The sequence below is a fragment of the Perna viridis genome, chromosome 2 (genome assembly GCF_037379345.1).
Source record: "Perna viridis isolate PV_CMFRI_1.1 ecotype Kerala chromosome 2, ASM3737934v1, whole genome shotgun sequence".
Taxonomy (NCBI): Eukaryota; Metazoa; Mollusca; class Bivalvia; order Mytilida; family Mytilidae; genus Perna; species Perna viridis.
The window spans coordinates 47,612,783-47,636,493 of NC_142446.1; the positions used below are offsets into that span (position 1 = coordinate 47,612,783).

At 31.3% G+C, this 23,711-nt stretch overlaps 1 protein-coding gene across 6 annotated transcripts in view; it reads left to right on the forward strand.

Moving 5' to 3' along the window:
* LOC148625444 (cholecystokinin receptor type A-like) overlaps positions 1-23,711 on the forward strand; it is a 29,272-nt gene that overhangs the window by 965 nt on the left and 4,596 nt on the right. The window contains exons 1-2 of one of the 6 annotated variants that reach the window (XM_088568989.1): positions 10,623-10,928; positions 15,117-15,154. The exons of 1 other annotated variant lie outside the window; for it this stretch is intronic. The gene's annotated coding sequence lies outside the window, so the exon portion shown is untranslated. Of the gene's footprint in view, positions 1-167; positions 1,236-10,622; positions 10,929-15,116; positions 15,155-18,548; positions 18,635-18,663; positions 18,860-23,711 lie in introns of those variants that run through there. 4 more of the 6 variants (XR_015919922.1, XM_088568988.1, XM_088568990.1 and 1 more) reach the window with 4 other exon arrangements.

Below are 23,711 nucleotides of genomic sequence, written 5' to 3' on the forward strand. Positions count from 1 at the left end.
AGATACATGTATTACATAATGTTAGACTTAAATTTTCTGAAGGTGGTATATAAGAAAAGGAAATAATTTTCTGTAAAGGACTTTCTTGGATATTTGCCCTATATAAAATGTAATGTATAACTGTCAAATTGGTGAAATATTTAGACAGATTATGTTTATTCTTGCAGGAAAGTGAATTCTCTTTGTGAGAGGGATAGCTACTCTTCATTAATTATTTTGATATGTTGGCATGTAGCATCAATAACCACATAGATGTAAAAAAATATAAATAATTAAGGTTGACTTGTTCATACATGTACATTTGTATTTGAAAAACTGCATTCAACATTCATACATGGTAAGAAGTGTCTCAATGTCAGAAACTTAAAATATAGACTTGTGTGATTAACAGAAACAAACTGACATAGAGTTCTGTTCTAAAGCCGAAAATACAACCATGAATCTGTATTAAATCTTAGTATGTAAAATCTGAGCGAACTACGACTGCTTCTTTTCAATTTAAAATTGGAGATACCAATAATTTCCTTAAATTAACTTTTGTTTTATCTTGTACTTAAATATTCATTTTACAAACGAGGAAATACATCATGGCAAGTATTGAATTTTTATACACGAGACTTCAATACATTTGTAATTTCATTCTCTTAACAAATGATTATACATGCATATTTATAAATATTGTCCAAAATATCTTGACATAAAAAAATCTACAACTTTTTGACAGGTATTTTTTCTTATAGCTTACTTCTGTTAATTTTATGTTCTATTTAAACTGGTTGTTTAATGAAAATAACTGATAATTTAATATATTAAGATTGTGATGGTATACAAATGTAAAAATATACTTGTATTTCCTTTTCCTTCTCTATAACCGCTATAACCTTGGTTACCTTGATTACTCTGTGATATATATTGTTAATGGGTGAACAGTTCCATAACCAGATTTTTTTGTTTATACCAGTCACGAACAGTGTAACTGGACCCTTTTTTTATAGTATGTCCATCGCTGGTTTGAGTGAGTGATTTTGACTTCTCACCATTGAGGAAAAAACAGCCAACCCATAGCTACTTTTTTTCTGAAAAAAAAATGTAATTACAATATTCCCATCTGTCAGATTTTATTTTAAATAGTTATTTTAAATATGTTAATGCCTGTGCATGTAGATAAAACATTTTTAATAGAACGGCAATAACATCAGAAATATATTAGCAAAATAAAATAAATACAAGCTGAATGTTTTGTCCTGGATTTCTAAGGTATTAAAGAAGCCTGTATATTTGTTAGAATAGAGTACACACGTCAGTCAACAGAATCTCAAATATCCACCTTGATGGAAACCAGTTAAATACCAAAGATACTAGTGTCAACATTCAGTTGTCAGATTTAAATCAAAGAAAGACAAATGAGCTTGTCCATTGTGCCAAATCGCCAAAATGGCCGTCAAAAGCTGAGTTATATTTTGGTCATGGTTGAAGTTAAATAGAATTATGATTGGTGTTTCTGGAATCGAGAGACTACATACACATCTTGCCGTCCTACTTATGGTCGTACTTTGTAAAAACAATTCCCGGGATGAAATTGTGTCAGTTATTTCGGACAGTGGTATTTATCCGTCATTTTTTTCCTCAACTCTCACTGACGCGGCACCTGACTATCCTGGTAAATTGTGAAGAAAGTGGGCATAGAAAAATGTTGGCAGTATGTCAGTCACCTCGAAAAATATGTTTTCTTATACAAATCGGTTTATGTGGATCTAAATTCTCATTACTTATAACGAAACAACACAATTATCAGAGGTGCACGATGTAAGCAAAGATCAACTGCCTAGACGATACTAGTTAAACTCCAAAGCAGCTCCAGTTCCGAACCGTTGACGTTCTGGAAGGGCAAAAGTAGTGCCGGCATGGAAGAGACCAATGCTCCGAAGTTTGGATACTAGCGCTACTACGATAGAATAGGTGACGGACTGGTCTTTCCGGTCGACACAAAAAAATGACCTCCACCGAACGCGGCGCTCCGATTGTCCAGAAATAGTCATCACAGTATTTGTAAAGTTTACCATTTTAAGATATTGATTGGTCAATTTTAGTTGAAATACACTTTGGGAAAATGGGGGATTTTACCATACTTGTTCCCTATATAAGCAATGCGTCACAGATGCTGCCAGCTAGATTTAAATAGCTTCTCAGTTATTTTAGATGTAATAAATATATTTGAGGCAAAAAAAAACCACTAAATTGGGAAAAATGATTTGCCACTAATACCCTGATTCTTATACGAATGGTACTTAAATGATATCATGGAACATCTTGAAAGTTAACACTCCACGTATTAACAAACAAAATAACTATGAAGAAGACATAGAAAACTTGAAATTTTAATATTGGATTGTGTTGAAATCAAACTTGGCCTATAGAACAAAGAACTAGGAAGGAATGGAAAGAATGAAACCAAACGCGTTATGCGTTTATTTTATATATTGATTACGCAGCTTGGGCCAATGTTGGAAAACCAATTAATGTGCATTGCATAGACGATGCAAGTTGGTGGACGGATACACAGGTCTGTCAGTTATAAATGAGAGTATCACATTATACCTTGCTATCGCGTCTTGCGATTGCAGACTTTGACTTAAATATTAAATTTTCGATAACAGAAAGAAGTTAATTTGAGAATCTTTTGAATCCTCATGCATACAACATGTTTGAATCTCGTCTACACCTGGTGACAATTGACACTAATTTGTTATTTCCTGCGCGAAAGTCAATTGCTACTTATAGATTGGGGCGATTTTCCTTATTTTCTTTAAAACATTCCATACAATTATACTGATAACTATTTCCTAACTTAAGAACATGCCACATAGACAACAACAAAATCACAGAACAAGTAGCAAAAATACCAAACATATATTTTTATTGTAAATTAGCATAGCATGATGCAAGTGCAACTGTCCTAGAAAAATAATGAAATAATAGATTACCCTACCAATGCAACTGGTTCATGCTCCCATTTTGTAGTAGAATCCGGATTGCTCATTTACTTTTCTTTCTATGCACGTGCTTTTGGATTATTTCGTGTTTTTTGTTGAGTGTGCTTGTTTTTCCTGTATAGTCTTTATCTCATTATTTTGTGCTCCGCTCGAATATTGGTCACCCTAATTACTTTTTGAATAACAAAATTAGCATAAATATTGCTTTTTTTCTATTGTCATTCGGTATGTATTTGCTTTTTCATTTTTTAAACAATAAATACTAAAATACCGGTATATGTTTTGTCCTCAGAAACTATCTAGCCACCAAACTTTGAATTGGAATCTTTGATTTGATTGTGTGTCTAGTAAAAAATAGTTTGTCTTACAAGTACCAGCGAAAAAAATCATGAAAGCAGACTGGTGTTTACCTTTGTCAATGACAAAATAAGAGCCTTCAAATTGTTCAATATTCGAATAGTGTGTAGTACTTATACATTTCATACTACGGGTCTGAATATGAGCTTTGTCAAAATGTGTATCCTCCAGATTTTTGTTTCCAGTATGTCTGTATGTGTACCCTTCTGTGTGAATAATTCCGTTTGTTGTTGTTGTTTTTTTTTTTTTAATTATTAAACTACTATTTCTTGGAGATTAAAAAACATGAACATGAAGAGGTAAAATTTGATTTAAATTCTAAGATTTGATTACCTTTAGTATGTCTAATGACCGATCTTAAGTTAGTTTCAACGGAAGCAACGGTTTAAGCATTTTCGTATTTGACAGAAAATAATTTCAACAAATTTCTTATATTATCATTTTTTTTTTCATTTTAAGGTCACAAGTTATTTGACAGAATTTAACTTATCGCCTTCAATTTATTTCTGTTTAATAAACAATTAACATTTTATATTGAATTGTTCTTTCAAGAAACTTTAGAAAAGTGATAAAAATCAACCATAAAAAAGGATTAATTCTTAGATTAATAGGCTTTGGCAATTCAACGATAATTCTTTTTTGTTAAAAAACTGTATAAAAACAATATTTACTGCATCGTTTCTTTTTTTTTTATATATTTTTTTTATTTTTGGAATTCTTGTCAGTTTTGCTATTGTCCTTTGAAGGTTAACACTGTTATTTGTTTTCGTTTTTAATCACTGGAAACAATGAACTTACAATGAACCGATGTACATCAATATTAATATATACTTGAGAATTGATCAATGCAATTATGTTGAGCTAGGGTGTGAAGTGGTAATTAAATAACTCAAACATAGGTGCAGATAAAGAGCGAATGCTAAATCTAGAGTTGATAAATGTGTTTCCCATCCACATAAACTCTCAATGTTGTTATATGGTCTAATTGCGACACGCTCAAGATTAACGCTCCTTAAAATATAGAGGTTCCAAAAGCCCAATCCATCATTTCTGGAAAGGTGATGATTTTATACCTTACCCTTGGCAAAACACAACAGCATGCAATTGGAGTTCTTCACAATAATTTTTACAAATAATATTTGATGAAATTAAGTTGTTGATTGATTGATTATAGTTTAACGTCCGATGACAGATGCTAAATGCATTTCAGGACAAAAACTATTGACTAATCGAACATACACTGCTTTCAAGTAGTCCACGAGCTGAGCCGGTCTTTATTTTGCTCTCACAGAAGCAATAACCCGCAGGTAGGCATGCGTCCGAGTCAAGTAGTGACAACAAATTTTTATGTCTGTTTATCTCGACCGGGGATCGAACCAATCTCCTCCACACTCGAGACGAGCACACTACGAAATACAATGTGTACTCCATTGTTAGTCAGTATCACAATTAGGAAAGATAAAAGGGTGAAGACAAAAACATGAATTTCTGCGAATAATAAACGCGTATGTAGTAAAATAAACGGAAAAGATACCACAAAAATAACAACTGTAATAAAACTACAATTCCATCAAATTAGCGTGTTTAAAGAAAAATGAAAAACTATATATATATTTCTGTTTAAACTAATCTAGAATATGGGGTATATACTCCGGATTTAAACAATGCACGATAATGAAATATCTTGTCAACATATTGGTCGGCTCTCGTAGGAACTAATAAGTACAGTTGTAGATTGATTTCTTATGATATGCCTTAATATAATAACTTTACGTCAATTACAGTTATAATATTTGTTTCTTTCACAGTCAATTTTAGTACCGTATTTTTAAATTTGACAAAGAAAAAAATCTGAATGGTACTTAATGAAAATGTTTTTATCATAAATTGTTTACTTATGTTTTTATTTTTGTAAATAGACATAAAACCATGAATGTATTTACTATCTATGATTTAGGTTTATCGTTGCTTCTCACTACATTCGTTCTTTTTTCCATGAATACACAAAGAAACGTTTTATAGTCTACTGTTGTATAAAAGGGCGTCATTATCTTGTTCAAATGAACAAGAAATGCTACGGAAGAGAAATCAAAAGTTCTCATACAACATATACTATAAATATATTTTTTTTAAATAACATACCTAACAATTTATTGGATAAATTGAAGAACCAAATCTAGTTTACGATTATATCTGAAAATGGTTTGTTTTTTTGTAAAATTTGCATTGGATATTAAAATTTTATTGCTGTTTTTATTATATTTAGAAATGCCTGAGACGTTAAAAGTAGTGTTGGTCTTTAAGGGAGTTTTCAGTCATCAATTATCTTGAAATAACATGAAACACTCCCGTAGTAAAGATAACAGAATTGTTTGATTCTCGTGATACCTTTCATTGACATTTTCGATACACGGCAACCTTTTGTAAAAATGTTTTATAGAATAAAGTCATGTTCACGCATTTCAATCAGGCACGACAGTATTACCTGTTGATCAACAATGTTACTTTATTGGTGGAAAAAATGAAAACCAGAAAAGGTCAATTAATTTTAAAACATTTCTCTCAGAAACCAGCGCTCACGGTTTACTTTTTACTTTTTATAAATATCTGATTTTACGATAAAGTATATTGAACTTTCTTTATAAAAAGGGTTGATCTCGCAGTTTTTGGAGTATGACTCGGAAGTGCACACATTTTCAAGAAAGTTTCAATAAGAATTATTTACTACTGATGTTAGCTCGATTATCATATCTCATAATTGCATAACATGAACATGCTTTAACCAATTTTTACAAAACTTAAGTTGTTATTGTTTAATATTGTGAACTCCCTTTTCTTTTTACATATATTATAATGTATTATGTTTAACTACAATTAAAATTCACAGTTCCATCAAGCTTGAATTTTGTGTCTATATTTGCCCCAACGGTTCAGAGTTTGACTTCTGTGGACGTATATAGCTGCTTTCCCTCCGAGAAGCATTTTGTTTCTTAATGCATTCAATGGTTGGTGCCTTAAAAAGAAACAATTTTGTGCGGTTCATGCCATCTGTTGTAGGATGTTCTGAAATCAAGACGTACGCTCTTTTGTAAGCAAATTAAAGTTTTAGCTTTTTTAAATATTTTGTATGTAAATAATAACATTAAACTTTACAAACGATAAATTTCAATGGATATGAAATTAAAAAGCCCTGATTTTTAGGCTATATATATATTAGAAGTAAGTAAACATACATTTTAACAAACAACTAGCTCTCAATATTACAGTTTTTTGTAAGCCCTGGAAACCTCCAACAATAAGGTAATAAAATCCGCGTTAAATGAACGATGTCAATTCTACAAAATCAAACTAAAAAGTAATATAACGAAACAAAGACACATTAATGGCAAATATATCCTCCTGTGGACAGGCGCATGAAATCAGCGGTTGGGATAAACAAGTTGTATGAGGCCTTTACCATTCCCTTTAATGTAAGGTCAAAAATATACTGAAACAACAAACAACTACTCCATGAAATGATGCACCCAATTCCCTGTATGGAATACCTCAACATAAACCATATAGATAAATGAGATATCCACATTAAAAATGTTGGCAGTTACTGAAAGCTAGCTCAGAACATATTAAGAATGACAATACCATCAGAACTACCAGTATTAAAGTGATTCACGGTAAGATTTATAACGTTTTGTCATTAAAGTCAGAGTAAAAAAGTAAAATAATGGAATATAAGAGCCTGTGTCTTTGAATATAGTTTTTTGATATCTAGAGTTACATCTTGGGATCACTGTTTCAAATGTGGAAGAACCAGGGGAGTGACAATAAACTGAAATTGGTTTCCCATTTTTTGAGCCTGTCAAGAATGGAGCATGGTATTAGCTGGTTCATAGTCAGACGCGTTTTCCGTTGCGCCACAGCGCCACTTAATATTTTTCATAATTTCTATGGTTTTTAATGCATTTTATAATAATCGCTTAAGCGAGAGTGATAAGACTTTGAAGAACCTGCTTAACCTAAGCTTCTTCATGACCCCCCCCCACCTCAATGATCGATGATATTTTTATCCTTCTTTAATTTTGAAAACAGGTCTGTTGCTCGCCCACAACTGTGCTTGATAATGGTTGATATTAAAGGCTTTTAAGGCGGAAACTGTGGAAGGGGTATTTTATAAGTATCCAAGAATAAAACAGCGTAATGTTTACGGATCAAACTTTCTGATTGACATTTCTAGTTCTTCATGTGCTTACACGAAATCAATTTCGTTGATGATGATATCTTAATGAAGTCAATTTGTCCATTAAGGCTTTTAAAGGAAATCCTGCATGAACTTTTAATGCATGGGGGCGTTGACAATTTGTGAAGTAATTTTATTACGGAAGTGCTATTCTAAGATCAGGTAAACCGCGATTAAGACAGCAATAAAATTTAGATATCAAGAGGCATATGCTTCGCTCGCATCTGATTCAGGTTACTTTGGTTCTTGGATGTTCAAAAGATAAAGGGCTTAGGGTCATCTGTTTTCCTAAACTTTTTCGAGTTTACAATTAAATTGACCAATATTTATACGTATTTTATGGAGTATTAGTTACTTATCTACTTTTAGATTTTAGTGTTCATTAATTTAATCTGTAAATTATTTGAAGATTCTTTTTCCACTTTTTTATTTAATTGTTTTCTTTTGACTTTCGAATTCTAATCATCGTAGTTACTCTTGAAGTTCAATTTTCAACAGAAATGTTTAATATCTTAATATTTGAAAAATAACACCAGAAAAGAACGTAAACGCAAAGTTTCATCTAACACAGACGGTAATTACTTTTCACAAATTTTATTCTTTTTATAAACGTGATTAAAATCTATAAAATTTCGTTTTTAACGAACTCCAAATTAAACCTAACCCGCATTAAGGCATTCTCTTGATAACCTTATTGTTATCAATTCCGGTAGTACGGTAGAGAAGAATGTCACTTGGTTATCGATCTTACTGACATTCTGTGCTAAAACCTGTTTGACCGCTCAATGCCACCTAGGAAAAATTGCTAATGACACGAAGGAGTTTACAAATGACATTATATAAACCTAAGTACAATCGCTTGTTGACCACACATATTAAGATAATATGGTAAGTGAATTTATTATTACTTTTACTTTAATTATGATATGCCTTTTGCATTAACACAATTTATACTAAATAATATAAATTGTGTTAATGCAAAAGGCATTATTATGATCAGCATTATCAGTGCCAGTATTATTATCATTATAGTAGTTGATGTTGTGTTCTATTTCTTCAACTGTATTTGGAGGTATTAAGTGCCATTCTCAGTAAAATTTAGGCAGTGAATGAAACTTGGTATAACAACACAGTTTTGAAAGTTAAATTATACCTTAGCAACACCAGAACAAAGGTAAAAAAACAAGATTTTCCACATAATTTTGGGAAATTGAGTTATAATTTCATTAAAGTAAAACTGACTGTTTGACTAGTGACTATTCATCGCTTTACATGCACTTATAGATTGAAATATTATGCATATTCATTTATCAGAGGACGCTCACCAATTCACCCTGTCTGAACATACCCTTTTAATGTTCGATTGAACCTTGGTTCCCTTGATTACTTTTTTTTTTTAAATAAAGTAATTTCATTTGAGGTTAAAAAGGTTTATATGAATAGTACGTCAATGAGCAAGAATGATTTTAGATCCAACGAATAGCAACTGAAAATAAACACAGTAACATTGATGGAGATATCATCCATCAGCAAAACTTCTAAAGAGGATGTTTAAAGAGTATAAAAGTTTCTACTTTTATGTGAAAGCCTATGTAGCAACACTCTCCTATAGCTATGTTTTGATGATTGACGAGTACTGTTTATATACTAACCCTCTCAGCACAGCGCGAATACTGTCAAATAAGTTTCTTAGTCGGGGTTTCTCTTCACTTCATCACTATAGATGTTCGTCATTGCAATTCAGTATATATGATATGAAATTTCTACATTGAAGATGAGACAAGATATATTTAACGGAAATCCCCTATTCACAAATTTACCATTTTTTACTCATTTGCATTGTAAAGGATGCCGCAAGCGGGGCATAACATGCTTACCCTTCCGGAGTGCCTGATAATCTCGCTTTTAGTGTGTTTTTGTGAGTGCTTTATTTCTTGTGTTTTGGTTTTTTTTTCATCTACAATACTAGGTTTTAGATTCTCGATTCTCGATATTTGATTTTGCATTGGGTTTTTAAATCAGTTGATTCATATATGATCATTTTTGTATCTGTAAAATTATGAAATGAAAGTGTTGTGTTGAATATACAACCATGCGAAAACCATTTGATTGGATAGTCAAGAGATGTTATAATCGATTCTTTTTGTTTACACTTTCCTACTTGTGCATGTGTGAATTTTTAGAAATTAGTTTTCATAAGTTTATCAATAGATTAATGAATAAAAACTTTTCTATTTTTATTACTACTAGAATGATCGGACATATTACCTTTATTTGCCTTCGTTTAATAATTTCAAAGTTTTCATTCTTTACGCAATTTATTTTCTTTTTTATAGTTCTTTTCGTTGATTAAAAAGTTCCCTGTTCTTTAACATTTTGAACTTGTATTCGTCTCACCCACTTCAATTAATCAATTCAACAAATATTTATAATAATATCTGTTAATGAAAACCAGCATGATGATTTCTAGTAGATAATAGACCCAGAAGCAAACACAAGAATTACTGTTTTAATAACAGTCTTTGTAAGAATCATGCAACTTCTGAAGTATGTGATACACACCCCAAAAGGCTACAAATTTTTAATTGTTGTTATTAAATTGCTTTATATGTCTATATGATGAAATGTATCATCATTCATTCCAATCTGTTTGCTCTTAGGAGATAATTAACATTGAATACCAACAGGTTTCTACTGTATTTTAGTGTCAGTTACAGAGTTATCTCCTTTTATTTTGAATTCTACTGTAAATTCTATATATCTATATACTTATATCTCTTATGAACAGCGGTTATATGAAAAACCATATATTAATTTCTATTGAGTATAACGTTTTAAACAAAATATTAAAAATAAAAATATGCAGGCTTTCCAACCACGAATCACATTTTGCATGATTCTTAGCAGGAGTACTACTTAAAACTGACATTCTTCTGCTCCTTTATTTATATTTCTCATTTAATTTCCACTTAGGTATGTTGAGGTTCTAATAGTCGTGTCTGTTAGTTCTTCAATGCAGAAATTGTCTATATTCACAAGCATTTATAATAACAGCCACAAATCCGTGATTGGGGTTGTATTGTTTAGTATACGAACATTGTTGACGTTCAAAATCGATTTGATGTTAGCACAAATCATCTAACTGAACAAGTACAAAGGTTTTAAGTAATTTTGACTGAAGCATAAGTAATTATGGTAAACCATTAGACGGGACATTATGGAATATTTGACATTGAGATTTTGACATTTTGGAATGCTTGACATAGTGACTATTTTTAGTGTGATATATTTTCGACCACGTTTTAATTCATATTGTGATTTTGAAGAAGATCAATGAACCAAGAGTAAGTTCAAAGTTTTTACGACATTGTTTTAGTTTGATTCTATTTATTTTGTTTGCTTAAACGACAATAATATAATCAAGCGTTTACTTTTAGAATTAAGTTACTTGAAAAACAGTCGTTCGATTTTGGTAATATAAAATTAAGCATGAAATGCAAAAACAATATTTGCTCATTTCGAGAAGATAGGCCAGTGTTGAGAATGTCACGTTTACATTTCTTTTTAGCAAAAATATTGACGACGTCAACAACGGATTCTGAATTGAAAGCGTAATATCGCAATGATAATAACAAAAACAATGGGTGATTGCAATCAAGGAAGCTTTTTCCTCAAAGAAAGTGAGAGTAGAATTTAATGGAGGAAAATTTTTCATTTTCGTATCCAGAGATAATCTGGAATACCTTCCAACTGTTTGCAAAATTCAACAATTTCCCATCGTTATGCTGCACATCACTTTATGACGTGAAATTTAGACGAATCAGTAGAAGTAACACTAACTTATTAATACGCAGAGCTTGTTGAAAATCATTAACTAAAATGATAGAAAAATAACACTTTCACCCACTATATGCACTTGTGGTTTTGTAAATAAATTATTCTTCAAACCGTAATTATATTGAATACTGGGTTATATCATATATGTTTGCACCTTGAGAATCAGATTTCACGACTATCACAAGCTTTCTAGGAAGTTATCTACGTCAATTGCTAATTAATTACATAAAAATGTGCTTTTGTATTCTGAAAACTTGGTTGTTCGTTTAAAATCAATGTTTGTCCGAGTTCCCTTCAAGCAGAAATTTTAACAAGCAACTGATAATATGACTATTGGTATATTATACTATAGTAATCAAAAAAATGTAATCCAGGGAACCAAGAAGGTTATAGCGGTAATCAAAGAGTAATCAAGGGAACCAAGGTTATAGCGGTAATCAAAGAGTAATCAAGGGAACCACGGTTATAGTGGTAATCAAATAGTAATCAAGGGAACCAAAGTTGTAACGGTAATCAAAGAGTAATCAAGGGAACCAAGGTTATAGCGGTAATCAAAGAGTAATCAAGGGAACCAAGGTTATAACGGTAATCTAAAGAATGTAATCCAGGGACAAAGACCAGACATGGAAAACAGACATACACAACAAAGAACATGAAATAACTAAAATCATACATACAAAGTAACAATAGCAAATGAGCAACTCGGACTGCACTAAAAACACTAATAACATTTGGACAGTCACAATATATTTTAACTAATTGCTACCAGAGACTATAGTTGTGTACCATCTGTTGGTTCTACATGACTAAAATAAAAATGAAAGTGCTATATTCAGCCTAGTTTGGAAGAAAAATTGGTAAATGTAAAATGCCTGGCGCATATTTGTCAATATTTTAGGCAGGTGTTCATATACAAATAGTGTGCGCATGTGTGTGTGTGTGTGTGTGTTTTTTCCATTCTATGTTACATTTCAATATAATTCATGATATGATAACAATGCGCTTCGTCCATTTTTCATCGAGTGTTGTAAAACACAAACAATACTATATTGGTGACAATGTAAATATAAATCAAATAATCCATTAATGTTACGATTGATTGAAGTACCATTCTGTGTAAGAATCATAATTCTCAATGTGGTCTTTTTTGTCTCAAATATATTTAGTACATTAAGAAAACAACTGAAAAGCTATTTAAATCGGTGACGTAGATATTTTTGACTGCTTATATAAGGAATAAGTGCTGGAAAGTTTTACCGCTATTTTCCCATAGTGCATTTTACTAAATTTGACCCATCAATATCTTAAAAGGGCCAACTTTACAAACACTTTTATGGTTATTTCTTGAGAGTATCAGGTATAAATACTTGGTCGATCATATAAAATGTCAAAGTTTTTTCCCTCATGTGCCACATCTTTAACACATTTTGCCCGATTCTTTGACGGAAAATAACTTAAGATACATTTTCATTCGATTTTGAAAGATAAATACATATCACGATACTAAAATATAGGATTGAATTGTCCATGCTTGAATCGGTCCGCTGTAATATTCTGGTTATCTTAGATTGAAACAAGTTAACTCTGTCACTAAAGTTTTGTTTTGCTCACTTGAAATCTAGTTCTATTCATTATTATGTAACAAGTCTGCTTTATTTCATTTAAAAAAGTAAGTAAAAGTAATAAAATAAGTCTGACTGCCACAAAAGGTTTCAGTTTTACTTCATTAAACTTCACAAATTTAACAATTTGCAATGAATAAATACAATGAATGTAAATGAAGGGTAATAACAAAATTACCGAACTGATTAAACTTGGGCAATAGTAAAATAAAAGATTAGTCAAAAAGAAGGTCGGTATAACACATGGAAATATCAGGGTAACAAACCATCGCGATTGTCCTGGCTTGGCACAGGAATTTTCGAAAGGGATGGTTGTAATACCAGGTTTATAGAGCGCTAAACTCCCGCTTCCGATTACACATTTGACAACATACTTTATCTAGGACTAGAAGAAGTACAAACATATTATTATGACAATGTTTCCTTTGTTAGTATGACAATGTTTCCTTTGCTCTATGGCATGGTATTGGTTGCAACAATTTTGTAATTTTCATTTGAATGCTATACAACATAAATTATCTTTTCAATGGATATATGTTTTCATTTAAATGCAATATTTTGACCTTTATTTGGTATGATTTTTCGTTTTAGTGACCTCATGACGTCACAAAACTCCCATCATGCCATTATTGTATAGATAAAATATAGCAGTCGAATGATAACTATTGCATATAAACGAAAAAAATATACCATATGAATGGAAAAAAAATGCATTGAAATGAAAATTATATCCATAGAATGTTTTTTTTACTTAAAAAACCAATTGAATGCAAAACAATATTGCATTCAAATACAAAATTATACCAATTGAATGAAAAATATTGCAATCAAATGATGAAATATACCAATTGAATATAAAGTATTACATTCAAATGAAAAATATTTAATTTTTTGTAATCAATACCATGCCATACCGGTCGAAGGAAATATGCACATAACATGTAATATTTTGATAATGTAATCTGATGTTATAGCAAGCATGATTGCACAAATAGTAAAAATTGCATCATTCATTTTTATGCCTTAAAAATGAGATTAGTTTGATTTCACCATCACCACCCCATGGAGTAAACATTTCATGATTCTTTACTGTCGAGCATGATTTTTTAGTGAAGTAGAAGACTTATGGTTGTCATCATAATTTTATTGACCGATATGAAGTTTACATCTCACATATTAAACACGATATCTTCAGTTGCATTTAACGTCTTACTGGGTTTGACTTGCTTGCAATGTGACTGGTGACAGCAGAAATGTTTACTCTTCCGGAGCACCTGATTTCATTTCCGTTTTATTATGAGGTTCATACATCCAGTGCTTTCGTTTTGTTTGTGCTGTCTGCTTTCTTCTATCTTCGGTTTTTATATATAATGGAGATTTATTAGGGACTTATCATTCTTTACCGGCTGCGATGGTCTCATATCTGACCAATGAAATCAGAACAAAATAAGTACTCCCCTGCTAATGTTAGAAAAAAAATTCGCCCTCTAGCCCTTCTGAAAAAATGACACCCCTATTTTGTTGTAGATATCCTTTACACAAAAACTAACACTTCTGGTTTAAATATCATTTATTTATTGCAACATATTTAAATCAATGGTTGCTAGGTCCATACTTTCCTCCCTGAACAAGTTGTTACACAAGTTTCCCCATTATTATCAAAGTTTAAGACTATGGACTATTCCAACTTATTGTTCAGTAACTGGATAATATCAATATATTGGAAAATAAAGATCAATCTCAATGTCAAGAAATCTTACACACGAGATACAAACCTTCACCTCTTTTTTCTTTGCTTGATAACAACACATACATACATTCCCTTGGAGAAATTGCACTATAAGTTATGATAAATGCCACCTTTAAATTTTCTACACAAAAAAGTGCTTTTATTTGAGTTAAATGTATGTATATAGTGTCTCCAAAGATAGCAGGCTCTTTGTAATGTCATATGCTTCTCACGCTTTGTGTTAATGATTTTTTTTTTCAAAAAGAAAAATATCTGTAAATAACTGCCGACTGAAAATGTGATGGTTTTGAAAGAAATAATATTTTTTTCATCAATTTGTACAGGTATTGGATACACTACCGAACTGTTCGAAATGGTCCAGGTAGGAATGCAATAAATGCATAGACATATTATCACTTGACTCATAAAGTATTCAAAAATTTTCTTTGTTTATTTATGAACAATCAATTTAATGGTTTTAAGCACATTTTGTTATATTCAATTGCTCGAGTAGATTGTAATACCAATTTTGTTGTATAATTTAATTTTAAAGTATTAGAAGAAGTCGATTTTACCTCTGTGTACGTGCCTTTAAGGTGCACTCTAGTATTTAATTCCATGTTTACATTTTGTATAATCGTTTAGTCAGATGCTTCTCAAATATTTGCTCATTGCCGGGATAACATATGTCCGCTAAATCGAACTTCTAGTTCCATATTATTCAACCCTAAATCAATGCTTGATACTTGCCTGTAGTATTAAATGATTCAGAAAATAGATTATAACTTTCCATATACCAAACCTGTATTTTGCATTCGCAGACAAAAACTTGCAAAATACATAGTTACCGTTCATATATGGAGGACTAACAAAAATGATAATTAAAAGCAAATCTACACGTCAAAACTAATAACTGTGCAAGAATGTATGATTAAGTTTCGTCAAAAATTGTAACTGTTATTTCAACAATTGAAAAAGTATGAAAAATTAATTAATTATGGTCGTCATCATGAACTCGTGGATCGTTGTGGTGTATCCATCAGCACCATGAAAACTGATGTATTCAACGGGTCATAGTTTTCCTGTCCTCGATTGTCTACCCCGGACTTGACTTTTTATGAGCAACTCCGCGGGTGTTTCTAGAAAAGCAGAGGACGCTTACCCTACCGGTACACCTGGTACATGCTCCCAGTTTTTAGTGGACTTTAGTTACTTTATGTTCTTTGTTGTGAATGTCTGTTTTCCATGTCTGGTCTTTGTCCCTGGATTACATTCTTTTTATTACCGCTATAACCTTGGTTCCCTTGATTACTCTTCCAAATGTGCAAGTATTGCCGTTTATCATTTTGTTTAATCGCCATAATCAGGATAATTTTTTAAAAATTATTTTTGCAATTCTGAAACGGAATCATGTACTGTGTTAAAAAATTGGTATCCTTCGTGTGTATCATAGTCCGTGTGTAGGGAAATTGCCACAGTTCAGTTGAAGAACAATTTCCTCAAAATAAACAATCTGATATGTATCTTTTTTTCCAAATTTGATAACACGTCCAGATTTCTGTTACTTTGAATGCAATAAAAAGTTCCCATGTTTTTTTAGTTTTTTTTATAATAAAGTTATTTAGAATCAGAGGCGCTTTTCAACCAATTTGCATTTACTTTGTTTGTTGACATAAACTGTATAAGCTGAACATACTACCCTAAAACTATGTTGAAACTATGTAACATTACTGCACATTTCTCGATTAATGTATTTTGTAAATTTTCCAAATTATTCAACTTTTGGAGCTGATTATTTGACTATTGTGCATATTGTCTGTTATTTACATTAAATTATTTACCATTTTTATCCATATTTTCCGTATTTCATTTTTTCCGGATACCTATACATTTCTACGAATTTTAAACTTCATTTATGTGCAGTGATATGATTCAATATATAAATACACCATTTATTGAAAACCATTAAGGAAAATCCTGTGTAAAATCAGGCCTGATATGAGTCATTCAATTTTTGTGATATTACGAAAGACAAAACTTCATATCTAAGTATAGATATTTGTAAGACCGTGGCAGTGAGACACTTATAGAATATAACCACATTTTGTTTTAAAACCCAGATATTGTTTCATACGGCGATCTGGACGCGGGTGGTAAAAATTATAGAAAGTATATTAGTATTTAACAAATACTACCTCTCTTTCATATACTTAATTTTTGTTAAACCTATTTGAAATCATGTATATATAAATAAATACGAGTACTTTATTCAAAATAGTAATGTACCATTGTTGTGGAATAAAGTACACACACACACACATAAATAACAAAACAACAAAAATAATAATGAAAACAAAGTTGATAATTATAATGATTGAGAGCGCACCAGGAAAAAGTCGTGAAAATAGGTAGGATGAGTAAAATTAGGTATGAGAAAATCATGTTCTTATTTATAATTTTAACAAATTGAAACAACTTGCGGAGTGTTTGTTTTACTTTCGTTAATTTTTTGATCGAAGTTAACACGTTAAAACGTTACAATTCCCTATCAAATACTTTATATATGTATATATATCATGAAACAATTGTATTTAAAAGTGCAATGATATTTGTCGCATACAACACTATCTCCATAAAAAGTCTAGGGCGATACAAAAAGTCTGCATAGTTACGGCAAGCTCTGGCTTACGGCAAGCTCTGGCATAACATATGACTTGTGATTTGAAAATCCATACGCAGATGCTGAAGGTATCTTGCCACAGATGAAAGGACTCGCGTTTGTCGTTTAGTTTGGTCAATAGTTTTACTTAGACAGCCGACTACAATCTTTGAATAGACCCATAAGAGACTGATCACATAAAACTGCCTGGAATATATATGACAGTAAATCACTGTTGTAATGGGACCTGTCTGGTTTTCGCAAAAAGCTGTACTTTGACTCTCCCAAGATTCACAACAACATTTTTTATCTTAGTGACTTTATTTGTTTTAAATGATATTTAATCAATATGTTGAAAATTTTGTACAGAGTATGCTTTAGTGTCTGGTACAAATAACTGAATTAAAAATAGACTTGAAATACAAAACCATTTAGACCATAATAAATATCCGTAAGTTCGAGCTTAACTGCAATGCATTTGTTTTGCAAAAGAAAAAAACGTTTTGTTATCACAGTCTACAAATACACACTTCAAGGTTATGGTCATCACTAAGAAGGGATTTCAAAATGCAAGGAAAGAGAACAATATTTTACCACAAATAATCAGACAAAATAATACAAATGTACAATAACTTCTAAATTAACAGTTAGTACTAAGCAAAACTCTTTTTTGGAAGACGATTAAGTAGTAGTCTTTGTAAAATCATGCAAATTCTGTAAAATGTGATACACCTAAAGGCTACATATTTTTATTTTTGTTATTGAATTGCTTTATAAGTCTATATGATGAAATTTAACATTATTCATTCCAATCTGTCTGCTCTTAGGAGATAATCCACATGGGAGATCCAATGGTTTCTATTGTATTTACTGTCAATTTCAGAGTTATCTCCCTTAATTTGGAATTCTACAGTACATTCTATCTAATTTTTATCTCCTATGAACAAGGGTTATATGAAAAGCCACGTTAATTTCAGTTTGCTATGACATTATTAACAAAATATCAAAAATAATAACGTTCCAACCATGAATCACATTTGCATGATTTTTATGGGGAGTGCTATTTAACCATATACCGTGCATGTAACTTGCCATTACTCATGTCTTTCTAACAAATAAATTATTAGTTGAACATTCGTTTTCTTTTTGTTTAAAAACGAGCATTGTTATCAAATCCAATTGATAAAAGACGAGTTTAATAAGGTTTGTGATTTAATAGAATATTTTATCATTGACAACATCATTATCATAAGGAACTTTTAATAGATTATTTCAACTTAAACAAGGCTACAGAAATACATTCTTATACCTGCAGAGTGTTTTCATTGATTGCATTGTAAAGGTGTATCTGTATGTGTGCCATTTAATTTATATTTCAAAATGCATTCACATTTCATACTGGGATTTGGAATATCGGACAAGAACTAAGTAGGTAACCTTATCAAAATAGCTTTTACATTCTGAAAATCAATATTTATTTTCAGGTACAGGCAGCAGGTTTCTTTCTGCTTCATTCAGAGTTTCTTTGGTAAAAAAGAAACCTAGGGTTTATCCAAAGTTGTTTGTTTTTGTTTGTTTTTGTTTGTTTGTTTGTTTGTTTTTTTTTTTTGTTTTTTTGTTTTTTTGGTTTTTTTTTTGGGGGGGGGGCGGTAAAAAACCTAGGGTTTATTCATTTATATGTGAAATACTTCGTTTTTGCTTAGTTATCACATTAGAGTTCAAGTTCGACTTACGGTCCATGCACGTAGATGACCTCCAAATGCACTGTAAACATACAACATCTAATTAAAGAGATTTGACCTAAAAGTGTTATTAATACAAATATTGACGTTTCCTATGCAGATGACAAACTCTTTAATTATGTTGACTGAATAATTCATCGTTCGCACCATTTAGAAATGACCAATCTGGATACCAGATACTGGACAACAGACTGGCATCGGCTTCCTGTTCATAAAAATAAATAGGCCAAAAATGACAGACAATGACTTCAAAGCTTACTAAGATGTGCATTGTTGATTTTTATATGGTGAGATTTAATAAATACTGAGCGGTGATTAAAGTAATAAATAAAGTTAATTATTTCAGGTACATTTAATGCATGAGTTCTTACAGGACAGATATATGTAAGAAAAATGCACCAGCCCAAGTTGTTTGTTTAGGAGAATTGTTCTTCTTTAAACTATTTATGAACAGGAATTAAATAGAATTTGTTATACTTTAGATGACACGATCTAGTAATATCTTGCATATATGTATATTCCCTATTTCAAACTTTAAACTACTGACTCCTCGTATATCAGGAATAGAAAATACTAAATAAAGTCAACAGTAAGCACACTAAACATCTTGGCTTATACTCTACCGATAAGATATGGGGCTTTATGGGAATAGTACGACAATATATTCAATATTCGAAAATTTTAAATTTTCTTGCACTAAGCTTGGGAAGTCAACCAATTTTTGACTCTGGAAACCATGTATTTTGCATCAGACATCATGGACGTATGGTTTCCATGGCAACCATATAAAAATACAAAATTGTGACTATTATAGTTTTTATGTGTTTTACTTGCTGAGAACACCAAATTTCATCAAATTCTGTGGTATAGCATTTCCACGCCACTCTGATGCTCTTAAATATTCTAAAATTAATCAAAATAGAGTATTAAGTCGCTGAAGTCAGAAAAATCTAATGTGTTACGTGCATGAATCAATTTAATGATTTAATGAACAAAAAATATTCTCAACTCGAGGGGTGCTTCTAAAAAAGCAAATGATACTTACACTACTCTGTTCGTTGTCCATGCTCCGATTTTTTTTAGTTGTGTCTAGATTGCACATTCTTTTCTGTTACCTGTGCTTGTTGCGTTGGTTCTTTGATGGAGTGTGTTCAATTTCGTTATCTAGTCCTGGTTTATGCTGTTGTTGATCACTGGTTTTCTTGATTTCGCTATGTCCAACACAATAGTTTGTTTTAGTTATATTGTTTCTGATGGAACTTGAATTTATAAATTTGGCCGGTGACCATACATTTGGAGCTGCATATGCTAATCTGAACATGTAGAATACATACCGCAGCTGCTATGGACATGCTTGTGTTATACTTGACCTTTATGGTGCGTCTATCTTTATCGTGTGAATCAATTAAGTATTTGATTTGTTTCTGTACGTGCCCTTTTCGACGCAATATGGCAACCCATGACATAGTACTAGTTAAAGCCCAATCATACTGTTTTATATGGTACGGAGACATTCTGATGATCACAAACGGAAATACTCTATTTCATTTTAATCCAGACTATAAAGGTTTTCCATTTCTGTCAAAAATCTGTTGTTAAGTTAGGAATGATCAAAACCATTACATAAAAATCATACCGAATTATTTTCAATGGGCAAATAGTGCTTGAAATAAATGTAAAAAAATGTTTTTAATTCCTCGAAAAGATTTTTTTGCATAAACTTATATATGATAAAATTACAATCATTAAATTCATAAATCCTCTTTCAAGGGGGGGAGGGGGGGGTGGGCAATTGACGGTAAAATATTCCATGTAAATGTAATGGAATTTAAAATTTTCTTTTAGAAAACAAGTTCGGTGACCCCCAGTTTTCCTGTTGAAATATGAAATAATGTCAGATATGTGCCCTTTATACAAATGTTTAAGAAATTAAATTGACCAATTTTTCAAAAATAATATGAAATCCTGTAAAAATCGCCTTTATTTAGGTTCAATTATTCGGTGACCTTTATTATTTTATCTTCAAATTTTACAGATGTTCATCTATGAGAATCATTTATCTGCTAAAAGAAATAGGCGTGATCTACCTTAAATATCAACTTTTCAAATATTGTCCTTTTTATAGAAGCATTATCTTACGGTAATCGGTATCATTTTTGCAAAGGTTTCCGCTTTAACCAAGTACAAGGTCACAGAAAGTTCATGACGGGGAGGTCAGAGTGTAACCTTTTATTTTTCAATTTTTTTCAATTCTATCATCTAAACATATGTTTTCTTCTGTTGATGTTTGAAGTACGGCGTTTGATTGACACAGATGTAAATATTTTGATCATTTTGAAGGATGAATGCATTTAGTTAAAGCAAGAATTCACCTAAAGCGATTCTTTATGTATTCATTTTCTTGTAAATAAAACCCAAGGAAATTATGGTTAGAATGATAATCAAAACTAAAAGTGAAGAGACAAATAAACTAAGTACCAAATATAGATACATATAGTGATTAAAACAGCATTTAGAAAGAAATAAATACTAAAAGCTTGAATTGAGCCTTTAAAAACTTGTACATTGGAATGATAAGTGTTATCTTAAAATACACTCGAACTTCACTCGCTCGAACTCGGATAGCTCGAACACCCGGGATTTCTCGAACACAATTCAAAGTACCAAAATTTTCTCCTATATAATCAATATAAACAACCTTGGATTTCTCGAACTTTGATTTCTCGAACACTCGAACTGACTAGTCGGTCCGTTCGGTAATAAATCTTAGAGAATAGCCCTCAATAACTCGAACTCGTCAGCAATTTTGTCAGCTTGGGTAATAAAAGGTGTGAAAAACTGAAACCCTATCATTAATCAGTGTCATTTTAGTTAATTACAGGTCAAATTTAAGTCATCACTAATTAGGTAGTTTTTATCTTTAACACTGATTGAAGTTCGAGAATGGTATGATAAAAGCATGAAAGAAAATCGGATGAAAACAAATTATTGACCAAGGAACTCGAACTCTGAACGTTTTTAAAAGCGAACACAGCATTTTTAATGTCCACAAATCAACATAATATTCCGAAAGCGAACGAAAAATATCTACGAACTAACAAAACTTCGTAGGAAGTAGACAATTTCTAACGATAAAGTCGACACGAAAAAAATCCGGAAATATACGAACTTCAATTTCTCGAACTCCCGATAACTCGAACACATTTCAATGGTCCCTTGGAGTTCGAGCTACTGAGGTTTGACTGTATGTATCCTAACTAAAGAGTTATAATTAAAATTTTGATATCTGCTTTATCACATTCTCCATGATATGTTTGACTGATATCTTTTTAAACATGATGTTTCTTTTAACACTATATAATCATTACATACACAAACGTCTGTTTAGTAGCAGTCTTTGGAAGAATCATGCAAATTCTGCTATTTGTGATACGCCCCCAAATAGGCTACGCGTTTTTATTCATGTAATTAAGTTGTTTCATAGGTCTATACGATGAAATGTTTATTCCAATCCGTCTGTTCTTAGATGATGATATACATCAAATATTCAATTGTTTCTTTTGTATGTCTGTCAGTTACGGAATTATATTCGTTGTTTTTTTAAAATTCTGTATTATATTCTTTATCTCTTTATATCTCCTCAGAACTGGGGTTATATGAAAAGCCACATGTTAATTTCTGTTAACAAAAAAAATTCAAGAAAAAAAAATTTTAAAAATATGTAGGCTTTCCAGCCATGTATCATATTTTGCATGATTCTTGTCTTGAGAGATACTTAAATGCAATTACCAGTACACGGACAGACATAGTAACTAACACATCCAACTTTCACAATGATTTATCAAAGGTGAAACAATCTTGTTGAAAGGTTTCAATTATCACACTTCTAATTGGACAGTATGAAATATCATACTATTTTTAAACCTGCAATAAATAATTTAAAGATCGTGTTAAAATACAACATCTTACAGTAACAAGGCAAACATCATTTATGACATTGCAGAAATACGTGCTAATAACATAAGACAATGAAAGACTAGGAAATCTCATACACCCTCGGGTGTCCTAGATTTCTCTGGCTTGCACTCTCTGCGGTTTTAGATTCGTATGTTTACAAAATTGTAAAAAAAAAGGTAAAATGGGAATAATCAGAAACATTCATGTCAAAAACTCACCAATCTGACAATACCATTTCTGTCAAAGGTGATCTCTCTGTTTGAAAAGACCACTATTTGATCTCTGTATGACTGAACTTGTTGGTCAGAATTTTTCAATTGAATGTTAAAAATATGAGATTTTTTACGGAGTTATCTGCCCTTGAAATGTTCCATTTTAGTGCATTTCAATGAAACTATACATCAATTTCCCAAATAATTCGGAAAATCTTGTACTTTTTCCTCGATTCTGATAGTGCAAAAATTTAAGTGACACAATATGTGGGTTGTTTTCAGTTTTGTTCAGTCCTCTGCCTATCTCCTACGCTTTTCTAATTGGTATAATTATTTGAAAGTGAGAAAAGGAATAAAATACCGCAATAG